The sequence below is a fragment of the Andrographis paniculata genome, unplaced genomic scaffold (assembly GCF_009805555.1).
Source record: "Andrographis paniculata isolate CXL003 unplaced genomic scaffold, ASM980555v1 Contig53END, whole genome shotgun sequence".
NCBI lineage: Eukaryota > Viridiplantae > Streptophyta > Magnoliopsida > Lamiales > Acanthaceae > Andrographis > Andrographis paniculata.
The window spans coordinates 3,121,913-3,142,816 of record NW_026137588.1 but is presented as its reverse complement, the minus strand read 5'-3'; the positions used below and the strand labels follow the sequence as shown (position 1 = coordinate 3,142,816).

Sequence of the window (20,904 nt, the reverse complement as noted above, 5' to 3'; positions counted from 1 at the left end):
TAAGTTATTTGGCCTTGCTATTTCTATTTCCTATGTATATATAGTAATATTTGTTTTAAATTTCTTTCGATGCATTCATGGAAGCATTTATGTAAAACCTATGCAAGGACAGATTATTCATTGGACATCGTTCGATAATAATTTTAAAAACAAGAAGGTAGTTATTCAATATTTATATTTCTGTTTCCGACAAATATAAAGTAATATTTATTCTAAATCTCTTTTGATGCATTTTTGGGAGGGTGTATGTAAAACCTCTGTGGAGACTCGAAAGTCAATGCATATCGTTGGATTAAGATTTCGAATACCACAAGGTAAGTTATTCAATCTTTATGTTTCTGTTTCCTACATATATATGTTTCATTTTAAATCTCTTTGGATGCATTCGTGGGAGCGTTTATGTAAAAGCTATGCGAGGACTCAATATTCATTGGATATTGTTCGATATGAATTTCAAAGACAAGAAGGTAGTTATTCTATATTTATATTTTTGTTTCTGCCATATATATACTAATATTTATTCTAAATATCTTTTGATGCATTCATGCCAGGCAGTATGAAAGACCTTTGTGCAGACTCGACAGTCAATGCAGATTGCTCTATTTAGATTTTGAGCACAACAAGCTACGTTATTTAATCTTTATGTTTCTGTTTCCTACATATATATACAATATTTTATTTTAAATCTCTTTCGATGTATTCGTGGGAGCGTGCATTTAAAACCTATGTGGAGACTCGAGAGTCAATGAAGATCATTTGATTTGGATTTCAAACATGAAAAGTTAAGTTATTTGACCTTGGTTTTTCTGTTTCCTACGTATATATACTAATATTTGTTTTAAATCTCTTTGGATGCATTCATGGGACCGTGAATCTAGAACCTATGTGGAGACTTGAGAGTTAATGGAGAATTTTTGATGTGGATATCGAAGACAAGAAGGCAAGTTATTTATCTTTATTTTTATGTTTCTTACGTATATCTATTAATATATTTATTTCAAATCTCTTTCGATGTATTCGTGGGAGCATGCATGTATGTAAAACCGATATGAGGGCCCAAGAGTCAATGGAGGTCATTTGTTACGAATTTGGAACACAATAAGGTAGTTATTCAATATTAATTTTTATCTTTCCTACGTATATATACTAATATTTATTTTAAATCACTTTCGATACATTCGTCTGAGCATGTACGTAAAACCTCAATGGAGACTCAAGAGTCAAGGGATATCGTTCAATTTAGATTTTGAACTAAAAAACATAAGCTATTTAATCTTTATTTTTATGTTTCCTACGTATACATATTTATATTTATTTTCAATCTCTTTCCATGTATTCGTGGGAGCGTATATGTAAAACCTATGCGAGGCCACAATATTCATTGGATATCATTCAATATGAATTTCAAACACAAGAAAGTAGTTATTCGATATTTATATTTATGTTTCCGACGTGTATATACTAATATTTATTCTAAATATCTTTCGATACATTTGTGGGAAGCTGTACGTAAAACCTCTATGCAGACTTGAGAGTCAATGGAGATCGTTCGATTTATATTTTAAGCACAACAAGCTAAGTTATTCAATCTTTATGATTTTGTTTCCTACATATATATATACAATATTTTATTTTAAATCTCTTTTGATGCATTCGTGGAAGCGTGTATCTGTAACCTATGTGGAGACTTGAGAGTCAATGAAGATCCTTCAATATTGATTTCGAACATAAAAAAGGTAACTTATATGACCTTGCTTTTTCTTTTTCCTATGCATATAAATTAATATTTATTTTGCATTAATGGGAGCTTACATTTAAAACCTATGTGGAGACTCGAGACTTAATGGAGAATGTTCGATTAGGATATCGAAGACAAGAGGGCAAGTTATTTATCTTTATTTTTATATTTCTTACGTAGATATATATATATATTAATATATTTATGTTAAATCTCTTTCGATGTATTCGTGGGAGCGTGTATGTAAAACCTATATGAACACTCAAAAGTCAATGGAGATCATTCTATACGAATTTCCAACACAAGAAGGTAGTTATACAATATTTATTTTCATGTTTCCTACGTATATATATACTAATATTGATTTTAAATCTCTTCCGATACAGTCGTGGGAGCATGTACGTAAAACCTCAATGCAGACTCAAGAGTCAATGGATACCATCCAATTTAGATTTTGAACTAAAAAAGGTTAGATATTTAATCTTTATTTTTATGTTTCCTATGTATACATATTAATATATTTATTTTCAATCTCATCCCATGTATTCGTGGGAGCGAGTATGTAAAACCTATTGGAGGACTCAATATTCATTCGATATCGTTCGATATGAATTTCAAACACAAGAAGGTAGTTATTCAATATTTATCTTTTTGTTTCCGACGTATATATACTAATATTCATTCTAAATATATTTTGATGCATTGGTGGCAGGCTGTATGTAAAACCTCTGTGCACACTCGAGAGTCAATGAAGATCGTTCAATTTAGATTTTGAGCACAACAACCTAAGTTATTCAATCTTTATGTTTCTGTTTCCTACATATATATATAATATTTTATTTTATAACTCTTTCAATGTATTCGTGGGAGCGTGTATCTAGAACCTATGTGGAGACTTGAGAGTCAATGAAGATCCTTCGTTTGGATCTCGAACATAAAAAGGTAAGTTATTTGACCTAGCTTTTTATGTTTCCTACGAATATGTAATAATATTTATTTTAAATCTCTTTTGAGGCATTCATGGGAGGGTGCATCTAAAACCTATGTGGAGACTCTAGAGTTAATGGGGAATGTTCGATTTGGATATATATCGAAGACAAGAAGACAAGTTATTTATCTTTATTTTTACGTATTTTAAGTATATATATTAACATATTTATTTGAAATCTCTTTCGATGTATTCATGGGAGCATGTATGTAAAACCTCTCTGAGGACTCAATAGTCAATGGAGATCATTCAATACGAATTTCGAACACTAGAAGGTAGTTATTAAATATTTATTTTTATGTTTCCTACGCATATATACTAATATTTATTATAAATCTCTTTCGATAAATCTGTGGGAGCATGTACGTAAAACCTCAATAGAGACTCAAGAGTCAATGGATATCGTTTAATTTAGATTTTGAACTCAAAAAGGTAAGTTATTTAATCTTTATTTTTATGTTTCCTATGTATATATATTATTAAATTTATTTTCAATCTCTTTCCATGTATGTGGGAGTGTATATGTAAAACCTATGCGAGGACTCAATATTCATTGGATATCGTTCAATATGAATTTCAAACACAAAAAGGTAGTTATTCAATATCTATATTTCTGTTTCCGAGTATATATACTAATATTTATTTTAAATCTCTTTCGATTCATTAGTGGCAGGTTGTATGTAAAACCCCTGTTCAGACTTGAGAGTCAATGTAGATTATTTAGATTTTGAGTACAACAAGCTAAATTATTCAATCTTTATGTTTCTATTTTCTACGTATATATACAATATTTTATTTTAAATCTCTTTCGATGCATTCGTGGGAGCGTGTATCTATAACCTATGAATTTCATACACAAGAAGGTAGTTATTAGATATTTATATTTCTGTTTCCGACGTATATTTACTAATATTTATTTTAAATCTTTTTTGATACAATCATGGGAGCATGTACGTACAACCTCAATAGAGACTCAAGATTCAATGGATATCGTTCAATTTAGATTTTAAACTCAAAAAGGTAAGCTATTCATTTATTTTTATCGAATGGTTTATGGCTGATTTTGTGAATAATCAAATATTCATTATGATTCGTTTGACCATCCAATTAAATTTGGGATACAACAACGTGCGTTTTAAATATATGCATTTGTTCAAATTCTACTATGAGTATTTATTGTATCAAATTTATAGTCTCTTTTGGTGTCACATTTTGTACTTAATTCCACTGCATTTAGTACTTTCTTGAGTACTTGATTTATTAAATAGGCCTAGAAATTAATTGTCGTTTTTATAGCTTTCATCAACAGCTGACTGTTTCTTTAAGATGAATTTAATTAGTAATGAATTAATATGATATATTTTATATATTGGTTGAAATAGTTATGTTGCCAAACAATATCTGCTGTGAAAATTAGTTTATTTTATATACTAAATGATTGAGTGTGTGACTTATAAGGCTGTTGATTGACCCAAACGCAAGTCGGAGATTAAGTAGTTACGTGCCTGTTTAATGACATTGAATATAGTGATGATAATTTGGTTATTTATGTGTAAATAATAGATATGTCCAAAGATAGAGTGTTGTTCGAGACACTACTTTATTTTCAAAATTCAATTATCAAAATAAGTTTATCACTGATGAGTCAGTAAGTGTCCAAAGACAATTGCTGATGTTGCTCGATAACTAATGATATGATTGCTAATTTATTTTATAAATTCACATATGAAACATTTAGTTGCTTATAGACATGTCGATCCAATTTCTTATACACATACTTTATTTTTATGGAATCATAATGATATGCATTGAACGCAATTCTGATTCTATTCTAGTTTAAGAAAATTAGAAATTCATTTAATAATGCTTGATGCATTTTGACAGTGAAATTCAAGTATTTGAAGTTGCCAAATTAACCTCTCTTATATGAGATTTTTTCTTGATAACGTAAGTGTTTATGTGTATTTTAATTCATGTGATTACTTTTCAGCCCAAAGACTGTTGATAATTGACAGAATGAAATATACATATGTGATAATGTGTATGTGATGATTATGTGGATTTAACTTTTGTGAAGAGTGAATCAGTCCAAAGAGTGGTTTTCTATTTGACATTATTTATTGTCCGTACATGATTATTGCAACAAGATGACTGCTAGCAATCAATGTTATTGATCCAAAAATTGATCATTGATGTTGCACTGTAATACCCCCGAAGTTGAATAGTGATATGAGTCGGGGATGATGAAATACCCTCGAGGTTGAATAAGAGGTTAAATGGATTGAATAGATTACTCATGTCAACAATGTGCACATGTCCTTTCGGGAGCCCTACTGAAAGAACTCTAGACGCCCTGGGAAGTCTCCCAAGGTGCACTTGAGTGAGGACAGAAGTGTCCTGAAAGGACTCGTGTTGACCTGTGAGGCCAGTCTACAATCCCGACACCCCCGGCTTTGCGGAACTTGCGGCCGGGGTGTCACATGCACTTAGTGTCTTGGGATGAAAATGCATTATTATTGAGCTTCGTTATGCTTCATGAATATTTATGTGTATATATATTTACTCCGAAAAATGTTTGGGAAAAACTTTAGGCACTGAACAAAATTAATATTAATTCATTTGGGCTGCATGGATCTTAACTTGGCATTAAGAATAAAAAAGTTCTTTAGAAAGAAGTGGGATATGTCTAATCATCTAAGTCTGATCATCATTAAGAAAAGTTCTTCATAAATTTTTTAGAGTACGATATCTGATGATATCGCTACTGCCAAGAGATTTCTTGTCGAAATTAAGAAACGCTTTACCAAAATCGATAAGGCAGAAATGAGTAATCTTCTTAAGAATCCCATTACCATAAAATATAACAACAAACATAGCATAAGGGAGTACATCCTCAACATGTCTAATATTGCTACTAAATTGATGGCACTTAAGTTAGACCTTTTGGAGGACATTTTGTCCTATTGGTCTTGCTCTTGAAATTAGTTTTAATTTCAATTCATAGACACACCTGGGGGTGGTTTTGGTGTAACAACTCACATGACTGTGTTTATGCAAGATTATTTATATTGCCGAAAATTAATTGATAGTGAAAGATACATCTATATGGGTGACGACATGAAGGTTAAAGTTGAAGTTATTGACAGTTTTAGATTATTATTGAGTACTGGTTATTATTTGGATTTGAATGAGACATTCTTTTGGTACCATCTTTAGTCGAAATTTAATTTCAATTTCCGTTTTGAACAAATTCAGTTATTATCGTTCATTCGGAATAAAGTTTTTTAGTCTCTTCCATAATTCAAAATTGGTTGGAACTAGTACATTATTTGATGATAATAATCGTCATTTGCTTAATAGTCCAACTTCATATTATGAATTAGTTATTGAACATATTCGTACAACTTCCATGATTGCAGATCCGTTTAATTACTAAAGGCCTTCTTCAATTATTATAAAATGATCGCAACAAAAAAACAAATGACGTCAAATTTTAGTTAATAAAGATCTCTTTATTTGTCGTCGTATATAATTGAAGATCACTTACCTAACGCTCAAGGATACCATTTGTATGTTGACTGGACTATCAAATTCAAGCAAATAAAAATTAGAAAAAATAATATATTGTTTCAGTTAACAAAACATATGTTATATTAACTAAAATTATGGGTTGAGTTCAAAATTTATAATGTTTATTGTATGAACATATCTAATATCGAGTTCAAATGATAATATATATTGTATGAATCATTATTATATATTGTCAATTAATATGTTATATTTGTATTATGTTAGTATATGCATTATATTGTTTATTTTGACTTCATGTATTGTTTATCAATAATTTATGTATTGACAGCACAATACAAAACAAATTTATTCGAAATCATTGCAGAATCAACCACACGCATTGTTGTCCAAATAGCTCATCACAAATAATTGTGATGGTAGATACTTATTTTTCAACGCATTCACGTGTCAAAATATTTCTATCCAAGTGTTGAAAATTTAAATAAAATTTTCATAAATATTGTCTTTATAGTTTAATACGTATGTGCAACATGCAAAATCTGTGCAACTCGTTGACTCATATATTATACATCTCGATATTATAACGATTTATATATAAATATGCACTATTTACCGCTTAACTTGCACTATAGTTTGTGACAAATAATTTTGATCTTTAAGTAAATTACAAGTACTCAGAATAATTTGATGAAAGTTAAATCATCAATACATATATAATTTTATTAATACATACTTTTTATTTATTTATTATTTTTCTTGTTTAGGTGTGATACTTCCAAATATGAGCATGTTCTCCGCTTAACAAAACTACGTATTACTTGAATTTTGGTATGAAAACTATCACAGTATATTATTTATGGCATACTTTATTGATATATTCCACTTGGCATGATCCAGAATTGGTTTGTTGAAATTATTAACAATTTCGTCCTTTTTAAGCGGTGATTTTGGTCCAGAAAAGCTAAGGCATGAGAAACAAGCGATGGCCATGTCCGCTCAACAAACGACGATCTTATCGCTCATGCCAGCGACTCAGACACCTATCATAGCAAAGCAATTTCAACTCACCGTAGATAATGCCTAAGTGTCAAACCCGCAGCGGAACAACCATTCCACTACCAACCGGCATAGATAATTCCGCTCAGCTGCGCTGATGCCCTTCAGCCATCTGGGCAAGCGAAAAAGATCTCCGCCCCTACAAGTCAAAGCACACGATGCGAGCACCCTAGGAGTTATTGCCAGCAACTGTCTCTATGAAATAACTGTCATCAACTGCCTAACTGCTCAGCAGTTGGAACCATTTTTTAACTGCTCGCAACTGCTACTTCAGTTAGTTATAAATAGGGCCAGATGTCTATTTCTAAATATACTTCGAGAGGAGTATACTAGCACTCTTCTTTGAGCAAATTCATAGTTGCTTTCCTGCCTTCCGAGAGTTCCAACACTGTAAGGGAGTTCTCAGCAGGAATGGCCAGGGGAGTTGAGATTTTTTTCTCCTCCCTTAGCCGCTACTTTACTGCTTCCTTAGTCCTAGTTTACCATTTTGATTTACAGCTTTTGTAGAAATAGAACTTTACTGTTTTGATAGTGAGTAATGAAATATCACTTGTTCTTCATCGTCACTCCTTCCCTATTCTCACATTTATATAACTCTTAGTTGTAAAGGACTCCAAATCGCTTTGAAAAAAGAAAAGTCGATTATCCAAGCCTTGTTTTGCGTCACAAAAAAATCCAGGGCAGTTCAATATGGTTAAGTACGCGGTAGCCTTGTCGACCTGCTTAATTACTAATATAAATTCGATTTTGATTAAAAAATGTAACAAAAGGGTAAAGCTACTAATGAGACTGAAATTTGGATAACTAATGAGGCATAGGCAGTGGTCTATTGGGTCACAGAAACTCCTAGTAACAGTAGGGTTTTTTTATTGTAATATTCTAATTTTGAGCGTCATTGAAGTCTTGTTGTAACTTCCTTAAGGTCAAGTATCAACGATCTAAATTTTTATTTATATGATTACTTTATTCCCTCCTTCCACCTTCTTCAGACACAGTGCCCCTTTATCACCCTCCTCCGCTCAACCTATATAAATATATAGTGCCTCTTCGCTCATATTTCCTATCGCTCACCAACCGCTGGCACCACCTCCGCTCATCATCGCTCCACTCACCTTCGCTCACCCTTACTCTCACCAACCGCTGGCACCACCTCCGCTCATCATCGCTCCACTCACCTTCGCTCACCCTTACTGTTTTCTTTAGTTTCTTTTAGTTATTTCTAATTTTAAATTCAGACTTGCTTTCGAGTGGGTCTCCTTACCGTTTTTTCACCACTTTCACCAGATTAGCTCTCGATATGACTTCATGATTTAAAATCCCTGTGTTCGACCTTGAAACTCACCAGGTAAAAAGTATAAACAATTATGATAAATAATTCAGGGTCTATAACTACAAACTTTTTTTTTATATCTGATTGCTCACAATAGTCTATTACACCTTATTTTTCAACCAAAATTCCCTGTACTTAAATATATAAAATCGTGCATGTCAAGGTGTTTCTTGTTTGGTTCCAGAAGATATTAATATTATTATTACATCTGCCTCCGGCAGATCCATCTTCTCTGACCTCCTTCCCCTCTATCTCACTGCCCGCCTTCCTCGTCGCTCTTTCAGGTGCCACTGTCGGCACAATCCTCCATCTCAGCCTCCTCGGTCATGTTGCTCCACTCCGACACGGACTCCGCCGGCACCGCCACATTCAGATCGAGCCTCCTCGGCACCAGGAACTCGTAAAATACCGGCGATGGGACCCGGGCCGACGGCGGTGGCTCCACAGCCACTTCCGTCGCCGGCGGTGGCGGGGGTGCATCGCACCCCCGTCCACCATGACCCCCCCTGGGGCCTCATTCTGTCAGTTCCCATTGCGCTTCAGGAAAATACTGCATGGCACCCAATTCCTGGCCTGCCACGCAATTAAGCAGAAAATCATCAATCCATCGATAAAATGCAGAAAATCAACCCATCCATCATATGAAGTAATCAATTAGATCCATGATCGATCCATACCTGTGCAGCAATGTGGGCTGGGATAACGAGGCTATACCCGTGCATAATCAAGTCAGTCCTCTCCCCCGCCGGCGCTTTCCCCCAGTAGAAGACCAGCGTCTTCTTCATTCCCACCAGCACTCGCCCCTCGTAGTAGATCCTCTGGTCCACCCCCGTCGCCTTCCAGTAACCGGAAATGGTCGCCCGGTTCGACCGGCTACTGTTCGGATACTTAACCCGCTTCTGGCTGAAAAAGTACCTTTCTTGCTCTGTGTGGCCTGCACCAAAAAATAGCATAAAAACCCTAATTTTCACATAAAATCTTAATCCACACACAAGCCTAATTCAGGGTGTGCAAGTGTGAGCAAAAGCGCATTGTAATGACTTTGGCCAGCGTGACTTGGGGCCTGGGTGTTATATTGTGTTCCGTAATAGCTAGGTTACCTTAGATAAAATAAACGAGATGATGATGGCGCAATAGAAAAATATTATACATATAACAGCGAAGGCGGATTCATGAAATGACTGTGATCACAGTTGTTAATTTAAATTGGATTCTTGACTCGACTGGTGTTTGACCTTAAGGAGTTACAGCAAAACTTCAAATTTCCAGTTAAAATAATTATGTATACAAAAGTCACTATCACTAGAAATTTATGACTCCATTAAACTACTGAAAAGAACTCCTTATGGTTTAAGCTGTTATAAATCAAATTTAGAGAGTAATTGCAATGTATTAAGCGTATCGAAACGTATTAAAAATGTATTTACAACAGGGATATCTGACCACTATAGGCTTTGAAAATGGAAGTTTGGATGAATGGTTTGATTGTCACGAATGAGATGGATTCTAATTTTGCTGGAAAGCATTGCTAAGATAGTATAAATTCGCTAGTAGCTGGGACTTGGGCAGAAAATAGATCGGGAAAGGATTTTTGCTGAACTGGGATTCATCATGGAGTCTGTTCACCATTTTCGCTTTATGATTCAACGGAAATTAGGCCTGAATTTCGCTTAAATTGGGCTCAAAATTAGTAAAAACTTATTCACGGATAATTGGATCAGATCAAGCAAAACATATCAATGAAATATGTCATAATAAGATATTGTGATAATTTTCACACAAAAAATACAAGTAGTAAACATATTTTGAACGTAAAAGATATATTCAAATTTGGGGTTATCAGTAGACTTCAATATTTACGCAATGGAGAAGTATGTTTTTTTTTTAAATGAGAAAATAGGAATATTTCCACAAAGTTAGAACCAACAACAAGAACCTCCAAAAATAGAGTCAATGAAACATTAGAAACAAAATTCGTTGAGACAATAACAGGACTAAGGACAAAGGAATGCCTAATTAACCGGGTATGTAGTTGTTTTTCACTGTCAACAATCTTTCATGTAGTGGAATATAAATATATGCATATTTTTGAAATTCTTCTTTATGAAATAGTGCTGGAAAATTAAAAATCAAAAATCAAAACCATTATTTATCAAATCAAGTTCACCATCATTTCTTTTTTTTTAAAAAAAAGTTTTCCGGCAATAAAAGATAAATAATCTTATGGAAAACGTAAAGACATTATTCATTTCTTTTTTTTTTTTTAAGTTTTCCGGCAATAAAAGATAAATAATCTTATGGAAGACGTAAAGACATTATTATTTAAGAAGACAATCTCAAACTACATATCCAAAACTCGAACTCAAAATTTAGAGGATCAACATCTTGGTTTCAATATATCCATCTCATAACACTAGGGCCCTCCAAACCCATTTTTTTTTTTTTATTTTTTAGTGTTAAAATATTAACATTTTTTAATTATTTATAATACATTTACCCCCCCCCCCCCCTCCCCCTCCCCAAATTATTATATAATTTTTAGTTTTAAAAATTTTGTCCCCAGAAATTTAAACGTTAGTTACGCCACTTGTGTCAACCTCATAATTTATGTGATTTAAAACATAAATCACTTTGGGTAATTTAAAATTTCTTACAAATTGAAACAACCTCATGTACTGAACATGATTTTGAACGTATGTATTGCTCTACAATAGTTAGTTGCATTGAAATTTAAAAATTTTATACTACCGCAGTTTCATAAGAAGGGCAGTATTTGACTTTTACGTCATTATACTTAACGTTAAAAATATTTTTATATTTGTATAATTTAATCCATAAATGTCATTGTATTTAAAAATAGAGGTATTTTTGTTATTTTTTCTTGATTTGTACTACGTATTGATATAATAATTAATATCAAATATCTACAGGCAAAAAATTCATGGTACTCTTATTATAGGACGGAGGTAGTATAAAAATATATGATTGTAGGAAACATACTGTGGTATTTTTTCAAAACAAAATTCTTGCCTCTATCTGATTAAATGTCTTTGTATTAGCACAATTCTTGTATTACATTCCTTGACTTCGATTTTTTTTTCCTTGTGGTAAAAACTAAAAGATCATCTATTGTTTAAAAATATTATTATTAATTATTTAGTTCTTGATGAATTTATTTTAAGTTTACAAAAGCATTGCAAATCTATTTGTAATTTTTTTTAAAATATTTTTTTAATGTATTTGGTAAGTTAAACTTGATGGCTCCCTCCGTGTTAGATTGAGCTTTAAAAAATAAATCTGATGAAATTATGGGCCCAAAGAATAATAAAGCACAGTAAACTAATTAATCTTACACAAACTAGTCCATTGCAAATTTTGGTTACACATAGACATACAAATTAAAATTTACTTCTTTTTTTTTTTTAACTTCTAAAATTTAAAGTAACATTATTTTGACTTTTAAAAAAATAATATAAATATCGTTATAAAATATATATATATATATAACTCAAATATAAATCAAAATTAAAATGACGTATCAAAATCAATATGCTAGTGATTTTTCTTGTCAAACACTATATTAAAACCATACATCGAATATTTTAATTTGTCCCTACATTTTTTGTTTCTTATTTGTAATATAAATTAAAGAATACGTTTGTAAAATATGAATCCTTGCCTATTAAGATTGAGTTTGGCTTATTAATTATTATAACAAATAATGTTTAAAAAGAAAGTTTGTACTAGTGTGTTTGTTTGAAGAAATTTGAGTTTTTTTAAAAACCTTATTTTTTATATTATAATAAAAAATAATTTTACATTCAAAATTATTGCTTCAATATTTACTTATATCACATTAACAACTATTGAAAATCCAAATCCTCTAACAAACGCACAATGTTTATGTATTTGTTAATTTTCGTTTACTCAAGTAGGCTCGGTTCCATAAAATTCAATAAGATAATTATATACTACTTAATATGCATTAGTTAAATTTCAAAATTAAGTTTAAACCAACATAAAATGTGTGGAAAGTAATTACAATTTGAGACAACATTAATCAGTCAGATTGCTATTTCTTGGGATTTTGATTTTGATTGTGATCTTGATCTTCTTCTTTTTTTTCTTTATTTTCTTTATTTTTTTAATTTGTGAAGTAGTAAAATTGTTTGAAGCCATTCCCCAATTTTATTTTGGGATTTTGATTTATCTTGAGTGGAAAAGAAGTGCTTTTAAGAATACATACCATTTTTCGATCCTGTTGCAACATAAACACGTCGAATGAAAGCATTTTTATTCTAGACTAGTTGTATATAAATATATATATATATAAATATATTTTTAATAACTTCAAAAAATCAAGAAAGGACACCAATTGCAAGGAGCATAATTAATTATGACTCGCAGCCAGACACATAATTGACAAATTCGAATCAATACACTTAATAAGACTCTTTGCAATAACATGACCATGTTGGGTGTATTAATAATCCGTAATTTGTACTTATTGTTGGAAGTTAAGAATTTTTCCAAACAATATGAGCGTTTTATTATAGATCAATGATAAAAAAAAAAAAAAAAAAACCCTTCATATTCTATAGGAGTGCCATTTAACATCTATGTCATATCATTATACTATTGAGTAATAGATCACTGAATCATTACCATTCTTGAACCTAAGATTATTTGTCAAACATAACGTTCAAAAACTCATATTGCTCTGAGCCAGTGTATCTCACATTGTACTTGGTCATTGTCAAATATTATTGACAAAGATTAGAAACTGGATCAAAGTTGACTCAAAACCGAGCTATTACATTAGACAAACAATTTACAAGGAAATTGTGGGAAATTCATAATATTGATTCAACATTGCTTGGAGTTGGTTAAGTTAAAATAGTTAGTTAGTTGGTTACCAACTGTTTTGAGGTATATTCACTCAACTCTTAATTTAGCTAGGATTGATAATGATAATACTGGGACTTTGGTGAGAATTATAGAGTTAGAGAGGAAGTGTTCGAATTACAAAGATTTTTCCTTTTGAGCGATAGATTTAGTGTGAGATGAGTAAATTTTTCAAGAACATATGTTTAGAGGGATTTTCTAGTTGTTTTTTAGTTTAAAACCTAATGTTGAATTAAATGAGATTGAAGATCTAATTCAAAACTTTTATATTGCAAATAAAATTACATGATGGAGATAGAGATTCAAATGTTACAATATTAATGAGTTGTCTATTGAAGTTGAGATGTGATTCATAGAAAAAGCGTACGACTGTGGGAATAATTTATGGAATGGATTGTAGTTGACTTAGTCTTATATTAGTGGAGTTATTTGCACGTTTAGTTTATCTTTTAAATAAGTTTATCCAGTAGTTATTTTTATTTTAATCTGTAATCTTAATTTATCAGTCATCTCGGTTAATCATTTTTCAATAAGATTGAGCATTCATTCCACTACTTATTGTTCTTTCTCTCTTATCTTACCAAATTCCAACATTGTCTTGCGAGGAACAAATCTGATCAATCATTAGTGATTTTAATCGGGATAGTAAATTAATTATTAAGTTCATTCGAAACAAATTACTATGCAAGTGCAAGCACAGATAAGCCTCCATTCGATTATTAATTTTCAATGTGCTTTGGATAATAGGGATACTCCATGGATAAATAACCATTGGTATAAGTTTAGCATCATTTTTTCGAAATCTTAATAGCGTGTAATTTTGTTGTTCATTTCAACTCTTGTTTACTTTAGCACTCGTTTGGTGGACTCAAATCACTGTTTTTGTTTAGTTGTTTCACTATTCTATCTGTATCTCCTTAATTTATGAGTTTGAAGCTTTCAAGAATGCATTAATAACCTTTGAATTGAAAATAACATACTTTTGATGTTCGAATATTAAACGAAAGAGAACAAAAGATGTTCAATAGGCTTTGCCAATAAACCCTAAAATGATGAAAGAATCCGATCAGCTTTGCCACTAGACAACCCTAAAGCTGAAACTTTGATGAAAGAAAATAGTGTATATATATATATATACACTTTCTTGCCAATCCAAAACAATATTTTCATAAACTTGGTATGTTTTAACTTGTCAACCGAATCATCTAATCTTCCAAAGTAAGAAAGAAAACCTTAAAACTCGATCACACACATGTTCTTTAAAACATTGCATGTAACAAATAAGAGGCCAGCTAGTTTTCTAGAATGTTCAATATACTAAAGTTTATTGGCAAGTTGACAAAAACGAATGTTTAAGACTTAATATGGTTAAGGGTTGCTATAATAAGTGAACAACCACACAAAATTTAGTTGTGCCTCGATGATTATATTTCTTATTTAGCAATTGAAAATATTTTTAGAGTCTTATTAAGATTTTATTTACTATCGCGCTATTTATAAACAAATTTTCTTACCAAAGCTACAAAACCGTTCAGTTATGTAAATTAAAATATTAAATAATATTTCAATTCAAATCTTTACTCTTTTCGGACACTATGATTGGAGAGGGAAATATTTTATGCTTAATATCATAATATGTTTGAAGTAATCCGTTTCTTGGACTTCTTCTAAGATTGGGATTTTTAACTAGGTTTTTGATCAACTATTGTGTTTGAATTATTACTATTATTATAATAATTATTTTATTTTTCTTTTATGTGGAAATCTATGGGATCTAAATTTTGATCAAGTGCAATTGTTTGTGTCAGATGGATTTTTAATATATGACCTTATTATATAAGTCAATCTATTACACTAATTTTGTCATCTTATCCCTTTATGCGGCCTTACTGTTTTTTATTTTTATTTTTTGATAATATGATTACCCCTGTCCAAATGCCCATGCAAACTCTTTTTCTATCTCTATTCAGTTACCAAATATTGTTTTTAATTATTTAATTTCATAGTTAATTATTGATTATAAGTTTGTATACTCTTGCCTTGGTTTTTATTTAATTATATATATTTTTTTATTAAAAATTAAGTATTGGATATTAGATGTGATATCTTGAAGTTTATTTGATTTTGATTTAAACTAAGAATTTTTTATTTAAATTTTATTTTATAGAATATATTGATATTATATTTTATAAAATAAAATAGCATATTTTTATTAGGTATTTTTTTCAAAAATATTATACTATTGTTTGGGGCCAAAACCATACAAGTATCTTAGGAGAAAAATAAATTATTTTATTGTAAAATTTATACTACTAAAAATAAGGATGTTCTTTGTGTGTGTAGAGTGTATGTTCTCATGTTTTTATTTATTTATTTATTTTATACTGCTTAATTTTTTATTTTTCATTATATATATATAAAAAACCAATTATACTATCCAACACTAATTTGTTTGGGTGATTGGATTTTAAATACACTATTCATCTTATTTTTTCCCCCAAAAAATATCAAATCAAACGCCTATTTTTCATTTTTTATATTATACTAAAAATCAATTTTACATCCAAAACATCACATCAACACCTATTTATATCACATCATACAACTATTCAAATTCAAAATTTTTCTTATTCAAATTTCAACTCAAAATCCAAACTCCCAAACATACACACCTTAAGTTCATTTTGTGCCAATATATCAAATAAGAAAATACAAAACAAAAACTTTAACGTGACAGAAAATAACTCAAATCTCCCTATCTCTATACTTTTCGAATTTAGTAAAGATTGAATTGAAAATAAATATAAAGTGTGATACTTTAAATAAAAATATATATATTTAAAATGAAATATATAGTTACCTTTTCATTTAATTTATTTTTAATATAATATTTAATGTATTTTATCATATAAATTTTTGTGTAAATTGTAAGTAACAAAAAGAATATTTTAAAAGACAAACAAAACCAATCAGCAAATATATCAAATAACAAATAGTTGAATTAAATATATATGTATATATAAGATGTAGTGTGTGTTTGGTTTTGATTTCCAAAAAAATTTACTAATACAAATATATTATTTTATAAAAATATTACATCAAAATACATCTACACCAAAAACTCAAATAAAAAAAAATAAATTTCAAATAAATATCAAACAAACTGGTGATATTTTAAAATAAAAAAAAAAATCATTATATTTAATTGAAATATGTGTTTCTAATGAGATATTCTTAATAAAAATAAATATTTAATGCAAAAACTTTTATGATAAAATGCTATTTTATTCGGATAATATTAATAATTGAAAGAAAAATAAGAAATAAAAGATATGATTTCTTTTTTATTATTACTTGCATTTTCTTACAATTTCCTTGAAAAACCATCATATTCAACTAGTTACAATTTTCAAATTAAATAGCTATAATACTTCAAACTTAAAAAAATAAACAAATAAATAAATAATAATAATAATAAAAGAAAACATACTTATAATTTTTATTGCTTTTTAATATGAAAATATATCTAAAAGACACATTATTCTAATATGATCGCAACAAACAAACAAATGATATCAAATTTTAGTTAATAAAGATCTTTTTATTTGTTGTCATATATAATTGAAGATCACTTACCTAACGTACGAGGATACCATTCGTATGTTGAGTGGACTATCAAATTCAAGCAAATAAAAACTAGATAAATAATATATTGTTTCAGTTAATATAACATATGTTATATTAATTGAAATTGGGTGTTATATGAACATATCTAATATCGACTTCAAATGATAATATATATTGTATGAATCATTATTATATATTGTCAATTAATATGGTATATTTGTATTATGTTAACATATATGTTATATTGCTTATTTTTACTTCATGTATTGTTTATCAAAAAATTTATGTGTTTCCAACGCAGTACTGAATAAATTTATTCGAAATCATTGCAGCATCAACCACGGGCATTGATGTCCAAATAGCTCATCACAAATAATTGTGATAGAGTAGATACTTTTATTGCAACACATTCTCGTGTCAAAATATTTTTATCCAAGTGTTGAAAATTTCAATAAAACTTTTCATAAATATTGGCTTTATAGGTTTAATACCTATGTCCAACATGCAAAATCTATGCAACTGGTTGACTCATATTTATTATACATCTCGATATTATAACGATTTATATACAAATATGCAGTATTCACCGCTTAACTTGCACTATAGCTTGCGGCGAATCATTTTGATCTTTAAATAAATTACAAGTACTCAAAATTATTTGACGAAAATTTAATCATGAATACATATATAATCATATGGATACATACTTTTTATTCATTTTTTTATTGTTTTTAAAACAAAATAAAAACCACCAAAATATTTTTGAAAACATGAATAAACTTGCTTCAAAATTCTTTACCCCAAATTTTGTTACACAAATTTAAGCTCATTCATATCACTAGTAAAAGAGATTTATACTCTAAACCAAATCTCCATAGGATATATGACATAACCACAAGATATATATATATGTATGTGTAGTATATGTTTCTTGTTTGGTTTCAGAAGATTTAGTTTAAATTTTATATTAAAATAGTGTATGGTGGAATGTTTTGCGATAAAAAAATATATTTTTTCAAGAAAAAAACGCAGAGAAAAATGCATAGTTTAAATAGTAAAATTTGAAAATTTTATATTACTAGAAAAACATTCTAGTCCCATCAATTAGTTGTTTTGCTATATTTATAAAATATATAAGTGTGTTTGTTTTGGGTTTAGTTTGATGAAAAAACAAATATGTGAAGTATAGGTAATATAAAAAAATAAAATAAAAATGAATGACTATAGTATATTAATATTTTTTAAGAAATATGTTAGTTTATTTTGAGTAAAAGAACACACATTTCTTAAATTTTTATATTATTAATAATAATAATATTTTTAAGAATTGCATAATATTGTTTTTGTTTATAATTTTTTTCTAAATTTCAAAATTTTATCACGCTAGAACCTAATCTGTAGACAAAACAAAATTGTAAGAAAATTAGACAATTTGTGATGCTATTTGTAAGAATATCATTGGTGTATTTATTTTAATTTGAAATCAAAATTGTCATTACTCACTCTATGTAATTTTTCATAAAAATATTATATTTTCTTACAAAATATTAAATTATTAATATATTACTCATTATATCTCAGTTCAAAGTATTTTTTTACCATTTTCGATCTATCTCACTCAAAAATATATAAAAATATTTTAATAAAAGAGATCATATATTAATACCAAAATACATTTAATTTTTACTTAAATTAGAAATGAATCATACACATACAATTACCAAGTCAAATGTAAAAAAAAAAATCAAAATCTCTTCCATTATTTAATAAAATATTATTATTTCTTAATATATTACAAAACTCAAAGAGAGGTATATTCAAAAGAGATGAAGGGAGTATTTAAATAAAAATTCAGGTTTTGTTAAGACAGTATCTTTAGGCTGATTGATTTTTTTATGTGTAGCATGACAAATTATATCAAAGTATGAACTACATTATTTTAAGTTGAATATATCGACTTTTTTTTATTTTTGTAAAAAATATTTTATATTGTTTATATTATTTTTTTGGGATGTATTTGGAAAATAGTATTGAAAGAACATATCATTTTAAAACCAAAACAAAACAAACCCTATGTTTTTTTATTGATGTAATATTCTGCAATCACTATTTTTCGAATGTCCGCTAGATAAATTTTGATCGAACGTATTAACTTGTAAAAGATAGACGAGTAAAATATGTCACTCCACTCTGACATGGACTCCGCCGGTGCCACCACATTCAGACCAAGCCTCCTCGGCCCCAGGAACTCGTAAAAAACCAGCGATGGGACCTGGGTCGGCGTCCGTGGCTCCACGGCCACTTCAGTCGCCAGCGGTGGCAGTGGCGCATCCGCGCTGCCGTCCACCCCGATCCCCCCTGGGGCCTCGGTCTGTCGGTTCCCATTGCGCTTCAGAAAAATTCTGCATAGCACCCAGTTCCTCGCCTGCAACGCAATTAAAGCAGAAAATCATCAATCCATCGATAAAATGCAGAAAACATCAATGCATCGATAAAATGAAGTAATCAATTAGATCCATGATCGATCCATACCTGTGCAGCAATGTGGGCGGGGATAACGAGGCTGTACTCGTGCATAATCCAGTCAGTCCTCTCCCCCGCCGGCGCCTTCCCCCGGTAGAAGACCAGCGTCTTCTTCATCCCTACCAGCACCCGCCCCTGGTAGTAGATCCCCCGGTCCACCCCGGTTGCCTTCCAGTACCCGGACAAGGTCGCGCGGTTCGACCGGCTCCCGTTCGGATACCTGACCCGCTTCTGGCTGAAGAAGTATCTTTCTTCCTCAGTATCGCCTGCACCCAAAAAAAACATCAAAACCCTAATTTCAACATAAAATCTAAATCCACACACACATATCTCATCCTGTCAATTTTTAGGAATTAATCGTAACCTGGCAGATTCCATGGATCGACGCGGCAGACATCGGCCTCGGCTATGACGGAGACAGGCATCGGGGTGGTTGAAAACCTTCCGGCGAAGGTACTGCAGCACAAGTTCTTCGTCCGTCGGCTGGAAGCGGAACCCCGGCGGCAGCCCCACGGCGGCGCCGTTGTTCCCCCCCTGATTGACGCTCCTCACCAAAGCAAGCCCGTTCGCCATTTCAGAAACGAAAACTGAATCTCGAAATTTATAGTGACTTAAGGAGAGGAAACCTAGAGCGAGAAACTGCTGTGGTGGGGAAGAAAGGGTGAGAGTGAGGGCCTTTTATAGGGGGTTCAGGGTACCTTTTCGATGCCATAATCACATAATAGTAATGGAAATCATCTGGCGTAAGAAATACTCAATCTGTTTGTTTGACGCAATTTCAAAAATCACCATTTTTATTTATTTGGATTTTTCTCTCTAACTTTTGGGTATCTTTTTTTGTAAACAATGGCCTTACTTCTTTTTTTACCCTCTTTTACAAAATCTAAAATATAATATGAATTTTGTAACATATTGTAGCCATGTTAAATTATTTGGTTCTATTTTTATATATAAGTTATAAATTAGAAGTTTTATTGCATAATACATGTAACACGTATATGACTATAATGATATTATTTATTTTGTTTTTATAAGTATTTTTTGAAGTTTTTAATATTTGTTGTTTGGATAAAAATATTCCGATACTACGAGTTAAAATAAAAGTATTTGTAATCAACTTTCGGAGGTCAGTATATGTGAGTTTCGAGTGCATTTTTTTTGCGATTTTCGGGTATATATATACAACAAACAATGAAAAAAATTATT

At 30.4% G+C, this 20,904-nt stretch overlaps 1 pseudogene; it reads right to left on the bottom strand.

Annotated features, from left to right (window-relative positions):
* Positions 1-8,923: 8,923 nt before the first annotated feature.
* Positions 8,924-20,271, bottom strand: LOC127255258 (NAC transcription factor 29-like; annotated as a pseudogene).
* Between the last annotated feature and the right edge of the window lie 633 nt (positions 20,272-20,904).